General features: G+C 33.5%; 1 long non-coding RNA gene across 1 annotated transcript in view; it reads left to right on the forward strand.

Annotated features, from left to right (window-relative positions):
- Positions 4793–10130, forward strand: part of LOC109342598 — a 9968-nt gene continuing 4630 nt past the window's right edge. The window contains exon 1 of the long non-coding RNA XR_002107101.1: positions 4793–4803. This is a non-coding gene — a long non-coding RNA (uncharacterized LOC109342598). The remainder of the gene's footprint in view (positions 4804–10130) is intronic.

The following is a 10130-nucleotide window of genomic DNA, read 5'->3' on the forward strand; positions in this document are numbered from 1 at the left end:
CATGCTCCTCCTCTTCCTCATCCTATTCTCATCCCCATTCTCGTCCTCATCTTATCCTCATCCTCATCCACCTCCTCATCTGATCCTCATCCACATGCTCGTCCTCATTCTATCCTCATCCTCATCTTCTTTAGCACAAGTTGTCCTCATCAAAACCATGACATATAAAGAGAGCTTTCCAAAGTGTTCCTCATGACATGCACACTTTCAACTAATACATCACACCCTTGGAAAACAACCATTCCAGGTACTTTCTTCCCCTTCTCACCACATCCTTGTGATGAAACGTTTACAACAAGCAAGATATGAAGAAAACATTCTATGGCAAAGATTGCCTTACAAGATATAAAATTTGATAACTTGCAATCGTCTTGCTCTTTCTACACTTATTATGCTATGCTCCATATGTGTTTAAGTTTAGAAAACTTTAGAACAAACACTTAATGCAACTTCAGAAAATTCTTAAACTTTGGAACAAAAGTGGCATGAAACAGTGCAGAGAATTGTATGTGAAAGTTGAGTGAAATATTAAGTAATTGTGTATTTCGAAATGTGTGTTCCTTGGCCTTTAAATAGGCTACCAACCAGCCAGTGTACCCTTACACAAAGGTGGGACATGAATGGAATGAAACCTAATCAGTTTGGATGAAAAGTGTTGAGTTTGGATTTGTAAATCTGGTTTAACAACTCTTTGTAATTGGTTACCGAAACATGAAATCGATTATCGAAAAATTCTTTCCAATTGAGTAATCGGTTACTTCTTATAGTAATCAGTTACATTGTGTTGATTTTTATGGGTAATTCATTACTCAGTCAGGTAACTTGTTCGCAGTCCTAGTAACATGTTACTTACTGTTAGACAGTCCAAATAACCTATTAACTAGGCCTAGTGATATGTTACTGAGGTCAAGTTACCCGTTACTTAGAATTTTGAAAATTGATTCAAATTGTCTAAGATTTTTCTAATTATATTGAAATTTGTTTTTCCACTTCTTGCGCATTGCTACTACTTGGATTTAGAGCGTAAGAATATAAGTACCTATTGAGGACTTATAAACTATTTGTCTTGAAGCTTGATCTTTTTTATCTTCAAAATCTTCTTCCTTTTCCTTCTTTTTATGATCTTGTACTCTATACCAAAACTGTGCCAAGGTCAGGAGCAAGATCTTCTAAACAATAATCACTTGTTCGTACATAAACTTAAAACATACATCTTATCCATAAGATAATTTTTAAATTTAAACATAACAAAATGAAATTACGACCAAACAAAGTGCAAATACAACCAAATAATTGAATCAAATTCGAATACATTTATAAAACACAGAGTAGTCTACAATGTCTCTAACTTATCACCATCGTCATACATATTGAGATCATTGAACCAGTTTGAGATATCAGTGATATCATCTCCAAGGTTAGGCTTCATGGATTCAACACGATCTATTCTTGTGGTCATATAACCATGAAGACTGAGTATTACATTCATGATCAAATAGTTGGTTGGTTCTATGTCAGAAGATTGAGAGTCAGGTGGTTGTTGCAGAGCAAGAGGACTAGTAATCTCGATAAGTTCATTTTCGTGCTTGTATACCCCATCGATTTCATCTTGAATGAAACTCATCTTGTTCATTACATTGAAGTTGGTTTTCTGATCTCAGGAGTATAATTCCATCATAGCATCTCGAGAGGTGGATATACAAAAATTGTGCAAGATATGAGTTATTAGACGTGCATAAGGTACTAGGATATTTTTTCCTTAAATATGGTTCATATTTTACATGATAATGTATGCTCAATTAAATATTTGAAGTATTTGCACCATACATCAATTTTAATTTTGAATCATTGATCTGAAAATAATTTGAAAATTTGGGAATTACCATATGACTGAGAAAGTAATGCAACAAAAGATCATCTATGTTCAGATTTCCAACTAAGAGAATGTCTCTATTATTTGAATATTCAACTATTACCCTTTGTTTCTTACTCACTATCTCTTCTTTCGGGATTCTACATATTGAGTAGTAAAATATTTTCTATCAACCATAAGAGAATGTAACAGAAAGCCTAACTTGGGTCTGGTATTTGGTATCCCAAAACAAAAATTTCCAAATACACTTAGATCTATAAATAGCCTATTGCGTTTAATAACTATGTTGCAAAAAACTACCTGAACCAGTTCTGGTAATACTCTCCACAATTAGTAACAAATCCTTGAGATTTTGATATTTGATAAGTTGTTGAAACGGAATGTCTGCAAGCTCAAAAGGATGAAAGAATGTCATACTTAGGAGTGATAAGTTATTTACCAAAAAAGTGATCTATGAAAGTTTCCTTTACTGATCATTTGCTAGTAATCAAGATAAATCAATGGGTTTTTCTAGTTGTTGTCCTTGTTGATGATTGTGAGGGTTCCTTGAAAGAATCATCTTGGTTATTGAGGAAGATTCTATTGTTAAAAGCTTAGGGTTTAAAAAAGAGGGATTCTCATTTAGGGGTGAATTTTATGAAATTGAACTGATAGAATTGATGAGAAGTGTAAGAAGATGATGTTTGGAAAAAGATTTAACTCAGATGGTGATGACGTGAAAGATTTTTAGTAATTCTGGGTTTTAATCTCGGAGAGAATGAGGGAAGTTAGACAAAATATGGAAGAAATGGATATTTTTGTTGTTTTCTTTTATAAACACGTGCAAGTAATCACTTATTCAGTTAGAATAATCAGTTGTCATACTGCCAAAAAAATGTTCCCCAAGTAATCGGTTACTCCCCCTGATAATTGATTACTCTTCCAGAGTAATCAGTTACTCAATCTTGCTGGATCTCCAAGTAATTGGTTACTCACTTAGAGAATCAGTTACTCAACCTCTCTTGGAAAATTTGGACGAGTCTTAGGACTAATTAATTTGTAACATAGATGGGGCAATCAATCAATTTTCCTTTCGTGAGACTTGTAAGTATCACAATGCCCAATAATTGGTTACCCTATGTGAGTAATTGGTTATCTATGTTTTTTTAAATCCTTTTCCTCTTGCTAAGGGTTTTGATAAAAGAATGTAATCACATAATTCATCTTACATCTCCTCTAGTCTTATAAAAGGATTATAATGGTAAGATTTTTCTAAAAATATCTACATGTTGATCATGTGTATCAACAAACTCTAATAACACTTCCTTTTTAAGCACATGGTGCCTTAACACTTCCTTTTTAACCCAAGATTTAGTGCATAGTCACATAATTGTTGTCTGAGTCACAAGACTTGTGAACAACAACTATCTGGTGCAATATATTATGCTTCAACAATACTTAATGCAAAATAGGCCTATGACTGTGGAATTACCTAATAAGTGACATGTACCACTAGTTTCATTCAACTTTGAATCCAACAAAACATGAATCAGAACTCCTAACCAAATTAGATATGCTTCCTTTAAAGAACCATAAGCCTACATTTGTTGTTCCACAAAGATATTTCATTATACTCTTAACAACAACAAGATTTTATTCCTTAGGTTTAGATTGATATCCAACACATAAGTGTGTAAAGTTGTTTCCAAAAGTGAGTAAAATTGTTGTGTGAAAGTTTTGTACGTTTTCATATATTTAGGGTGATATTTATATAATTTAGAAGGGTGTGTAAAGGGAATATACTAGTTCGTTTGGATATGTGTTGATTGAGTTTTGCATTCAAAACAACAACTCCAACGCACAATAATCGTTTATTCTGTTATGGTAATTACTAGACTTTAATGGCCAACTGAGCAATCAACTACTTTATACAGTAGTCAATTACTAACCTTTCTTCCTAGTCTCGTAATGTTACTCTATTTCAAGTAACCTAGTACTTGATTTTCTAAAACTCCTTTTTAGATCGTTGTAACTCTTTTTTACCCTTTTAAAACTTTGTAGAACATTTTTCAAGAGCTTTATGTTATATTCAAGTTAAAATGACAATAAATTTATGACCCTAAAATAGAAAGCAAATTCAAATCTTATCTATAAACTTGTGCTTTACATATTTCAAGGCCTTCAATTTTTTCTTCATTTATTGATTTTGGTGCCTTCATCAATGTGGAGAAGATCTTGCTCCTGGCCTTGGGACGGTTTTGATACAGACACCAAGATCGCAAAAAGAAGAAAAAAGAAGAAGACTATGAAGACATAGAAGATTCTAGCTTCAAGGAAATTACAGATTAAGTCTTCAATAGGTACTTTTATCCTTATGCTCAATTTATATTCAGTACCAAGGCTCAGAGAATTCAAAACTATTTTTAAAATAATTGGACAAGTCTTGAAATAATGTCAAAATGCTAAGTAACAAGTTACTTGACCTAAGTAACAAGTTACTAGATATAGGTAATAGGTTACCTGAATAGTATGGCAGTTAGTAACAGGTTACTAGAACTACGTAACAGGTTACCTGATTAAGAAAACAATTACAAAGCATAACTAACACTAAATAACCTATTAATTGATTGAATTAATCGATTACCACTTTGGACACCAAGTTTTGGTAACTAATTACATTATCATGGTAATCGATTACACATAGCTGTTGGAAACCAAATTTTCAAATTTGAACGAATAGTTTATATCCAAAGTGAATGGGTTTCATTCCAATTGTGTCTCATCTTAATGGAAGGATATTAGGGCTGATTGGGAGCTGATTTAAAAGCATTGAAATATCTAATTCGAGAAAACAATCGATACACAAAATTATCACAACTTAGTTAAACAATTATATGCACTCTCTTACAACATTGATTCTAAACTTTCAGATTTTTTTGAAGTTGCTTCAAGTGAAAATTTCTGTAGTTTTCAAACATATTAGAGAATTGTTTACTAAATATATTGAGAGTTAAAAGATTGCAAGTAATAGCAATAATTTTCAAATACTTGTAAAGGCAGTCCTACCATTGATTTCATTCTTCATCTTGTTGTAATACTTGTCATCACAAGGGTGTGGTGAGAAGGGGAAAAGAATTAACATAGAAAGGTTGTTTTCCAAGGGTACATATTTGTGAGTGTGTAAGGGAAAAATATCTTGTGTGGCAAGAGTACTGGATGTAACCTTCGGTGGACAAGAAGTTGAACTAGTATAAAACTCTCTATGCACTCTTCTTCTACTCTCTTCTTGTGCTTTCAATTTGATTTTAACTTGGTTTATTTCTACAACTACTTTCCACTTCACAAACACTTTGATATCTATGCAAAAATATCGATCATTTCTCCCATCAACTAATTCACCCCTCTTAGTTGCCATATAATACTTACAATTGGCACCATAGCATTTTTTGAGTAAATTACTCTCAAAATGATCCTAATTCACAAATGGCCTCCAAATAATTTTTGGGAGAAGGTCCCAACATCAATCGCCCTCCAAGCTTGTGGGAGAATGTTATGATTTCTGGAAAATCAGGATTAGAATCCTTATAGAGTCTCAAGACCTGTATATATGGAATGCGATTGAGGAAGGACCCTATGAACATTTCAGTGTTGTTAATAGTGTAAGGGAAGTTAAGCCAAAATCCTCTTGGAATGATGAAATAAAAAGAAAGCGTAATATGATCCCAAAGCCAAAAACGTTCTCGCTTCAGCTTTGGGTATTGACGATTCTTTTAGTGTATCAAATTGTAAATCCACAAAGGAGATTTGGGATACTCTACAAACCACTTATGAAGGAACTGAGGAGGTGAAACGTTCTAGACTTAATACCCTCTCCCGAGAGTAGGAAATATTCCGCATAAATCCTGGACAAAAAATACTAGATCTCCAAAAGAGATTTACTCACCTTATAAATCATCTAATTTCACTTGGTAAGATACTACCAAATAGTGACTTGAACTTGAAAGTTCTTAGATCACTTACAAGAAATGGCATCACAAGGTGACAACCATCTCTAAAAAGAAAAGTCTATTAAAGATGTCTTTGGCTTCTCTCTTTGGAAAGTTGCAAGAACATGAGTTGGAACTAACCCAACTTCAACAACATGAAGAACAAGAGAGGAAGAGAAATAATATTTCTCTTGAAGCAAAAGCAGAGGTGTGTGAATCCTCCGAAGATGAATCAGAAAAGGAGGACATGGAAGATATAAGCATGTTGGTGAAGAACTTCAGGAAGTTTCTAAAAAGAAACAAAGGTTGTAAGGCAGGACAATCAAGAAGATTCACCAAGAGCAATGAAGTTTCCACTTCAAATCAAAACTTCAATTGTTTGGAATGTGGAAAACTTGGTCACATCAAGATGAACTATTCTACACTGAAATGTATTTTCAAGGCACAACCTGAAAAGAAGACCAGCAGACGGGCTTACATTGCATGGGAGGATAATGACACAAGTTCCACTTCAGAACCATAAAATGAAGAGTAAGCTCATCTCTTTAAGGGTGTCTCATCATTCTGATGATGAAGAGGTAAGTGTAACTAAAACTTTAGATAAGCCACCATTTTCCGAATTACAAATGTTTTTAATGAATTGCATAGTGAATTTGGCAAACTCACCCAAATCTGTTTTAAACAAAAGACTGAGATTGTTGCATTCCGAAATAAACATTCTTCTTCTTGTCCAAAGTGTATTACTCTTGAAAATAAATTTCTACTTTGAGTCTTGAACTCAATAGTTTAAACAAGAGTAGTATAAACTTGGATAACATGCTGAAAATGCAAAGACACTCCACTGACCGTAGAGGTCTCAGTTTTTTCATACCTTCCTTATATAAGAAAAAGGATTTGTCTACAAAAATAAATTTTCAAAAACAATGTATCCATACTAATCATATTTCTAAATCTAGAGCTATGATACAAAAGCATCAACCCATCACCTCTTACTATCAAAATCATGGGCATACACCTAATACTTACATGATTAGAAAATATGGTGTACCCATAGGATGTTTTCAATGGATAAAGAAAGGTGCTAACCCTGTAGGACCGAAACTAAATTGAGTACCCAATATTACTTGACTTGTTTTATAGGAATATTTTGGAGCTGCTAATGATTTATGGTACTTGGATAGCGGCTGCTCAAAACATATGACGGGCGACAAAGGAATGTTCTCTATCATTACTCCAAGGGACAAAGGCTACATCACATATGGTGACAAAAATAAAGGAAAAATTCTTGGATTTTGTAGAGTCAAGAAACAACCTTCTACTACAATAGAAAGAGTTCTAAGCATTGAGGGACTCAAGCACAACTTACTCAATATAAGTCAGCTTTGTGACAAAGGGTTCCATGTGGCATTCTACCCCGAAAAGTGCATCATTGATAGTAAGGTAATCGAAAACTCTAAACATATTGGTAAGAGAATAAATAATGTCTATATGATTGCTTTAAATGAGTCTTCTCTTCCCATTAATTCTTTAGCTATAAATGATCATGTTGCATGATTATAACATAGGAGCATTGCTCATATACATATGGATCATTTGAATAAACTGATCAAGAATGATTTAGTTGTTGGTTTGCCCAATGTGAAGTTTGTTAAAAACAAAATATGTAGTGCTTGTCAAAAGGGTAAACAAACAAAAACTTCTTTCAAACCAAAGCATATGGTTTCCTTTGATAGACCATTGTAGTTACTACACATGGACTTAGTTGGTCCTCTCGAACCAACAGTTTTGATGGTAACTACTATGCTCTTGTGATAGTAGACGTCCTTTCAAGATACACTTGGACTCTATTCTTAGTACACAAGAATGGGGTGTTGAATGCCTTTAGCAAATATGGTAATAGAGTTTAAAATGAAAAACCCTTGAAAATCACTATTATATGAAGTGATCATGGGGAGAATTTCAAAATGCTTCTTTTGAGGAATTTTGTTATGATAATGGTATCACTCACAATTTTGCTGCTCCTAGAACACCACAAGAAAATGATGTTGTAGAAAGAAAGAATAGGACTTTGGAGGAACTAGCACGTACAATATTGAATAAAACTAATGTCCCAAAATATTTTTGGGCTGATGTAGTTAGTACAACATGTCGTGTTTCCAATCGAATTCTAATAAGACCAAATCTAAAGAAAAAACCCTATGAACTCATCAAAGGTATAAAACCAAATATTTCTCACATGCATGTGTTTGGCTGCAAATGTTATATGCTAAATAATAGTAACGAAAACTTAGGAAAGTTTGATGCAAAAGTTGATGAAGGAATTTTCCTTGGCTATTCTCTTACAAGCAAGGATTTTAGAATTTTAATAAGAGAACCATGGCCATGTAACTTTTGATGAGTCTAATCCAACTATGGCTGAAAAATCATGGTTTATGATGATGACTTTCCTTGTTTCTCCATGGAAAATACCATTAGTGATGTTACAGCCAACACAAAGCATTTGAAAATAGATGATGATTTACCATCATAAGAAGAGCATATTCATTTTGATTTACCCAAAGAATGGAGAACCCATCAATATCATCTTATTGACAACATCATTGGTGACATAAGTAAGGGAGTTCCTAGTCGCCTAAAATTGAATGATGCTTATCTAAACATAGTCTTTGTTTCTCAAGTGGAACCATCCAAGATTGATGATTCAATCGAGGATGAATACTGGATTCTTGCTATGCAAGAAGAACTTAACCAGTTCGAGAGAAATGAAGTTTGGGAACTTGTTCCTAGACATAATGATAGACATGTTATAGGAACACATTGGGTCTTTCAAAATAAATCAGATGAAAATGATATTATTGTAAGAAATAAAGCAAGACTAGTACCCTAGGGATACGACCAGAATGAAGGTATCGACTTGGATGAAACCCTTGCTCTGGTTGCTAGACTTGAATCCTTAGGTTATTGCTAGCATATGCGTGCTCTTTGGATTTTCAGTTAAATCAAATGGATGTAAAGAGTGCATTTCTAAATGGTTATATTCAAGAAAAGGTGTATATCGAACAACCTCCTGGTTTTGAAGACTACAAACATCCCTCTCATGTCTATAAACTTAAGAAATATCTTTTTGGCTTAAAGAAAGCACATCGTGCTTGGTATTACTGTCTAAAAAAAATTCTTACTTGATAAAGGCTTTACTAAAGTAAATGTCGACGCTACATTGTTCATTAAGAAAATCGATCATCATACTCTAATTGTTCAAATCTATGTTGATGATATCATCTTCGGTTCTACTAAGTATCGAGGTATGTTTGGTTCCCTTCTTTATCTTACTGCTACTAGACCTGATATCTTTGTGTATGTTATTAATCGAAGCCCAAAGAGTCACATCATATTGTCGTGGAAAGGATATTAAAATATCTTAAAGGCGCACCGGATGTAGGACTATCGTATTCGAAAAACATTCTATGAGACTTGGTAGGATATTCAGATTCAGATTTTGTTGGATGCAAAACTGAGAGGAAAAGTACAAGTGGTACTTGTCATATTCTCGGAAATTCTCTAGTCTCATGGTCTTGTAAAAAGTAAGCTTGTGTTGCTCTATATTCTGCTGAGGCACAATACATAGCAGTAGGAAGTTGTTGTGCCCAAGTATTATGGCTCAAGCAACAGTTGCGAGTTTATGAATTAGACTTAGGATGCATTCACTTAAGATGTGATAACAGTAGTGCTATAAACGTCACAAAGAATCCGATTATGCATTCTCGAACTAAACATATTGATATAAGGCATCACTTCCTTAGGGACCATGTTCAAAAGGAAGATCTACTTTTGGAATTTGTTGATACACATAACCAATTAGCAGACATATTTACTAAACCATTAGTTAAAGATCCTTTCTATAAAATTAGATGAGAATTAGACATTATTGATAAAGCATATTTGTCCTAAACATGCTTATTTATTTTGAATTTATGTGCTTCATTATATGTATCTCATGTCTACTTTAACTTTTATATGCATTCAATAAGTTGATTTTTAATATTTTGGGGTGTGAAACCCATTATTCTAATGGGGTAATCTATTACAAGGCATTAGATAGCCTAAATATTCAAAAACTAATTAATACAATCGACTAAACCATCAATTAATCGATTATTGGTCTGGACAGTGAGTTTGAGTAATCGGTAGCTCTCTCGTGGTAATCAGTAACACACTGTGCTATTTAAGGCAAAATCTCAGATTTGTTTTCAAACTATATCTTCTCCATTTCACTCTCTCAACCATGGTAAACC

This window comes from Lupinus angustifolius, chromosome LG03 (genome assembly GCF_001865875.1).
Source record: "Lupinus angustifolius cultivar Tanjil chromosome LG03, LupAngTanjil_v1.0, whole genome shotgun sequence".
Classification (NCBI taxonomy): Eukaryota; Viridiplantae; Streptophyta; class Magnoliopsida; order Fabales; family Fabaceae; genus Lupinus; species Lupinus angustifolius.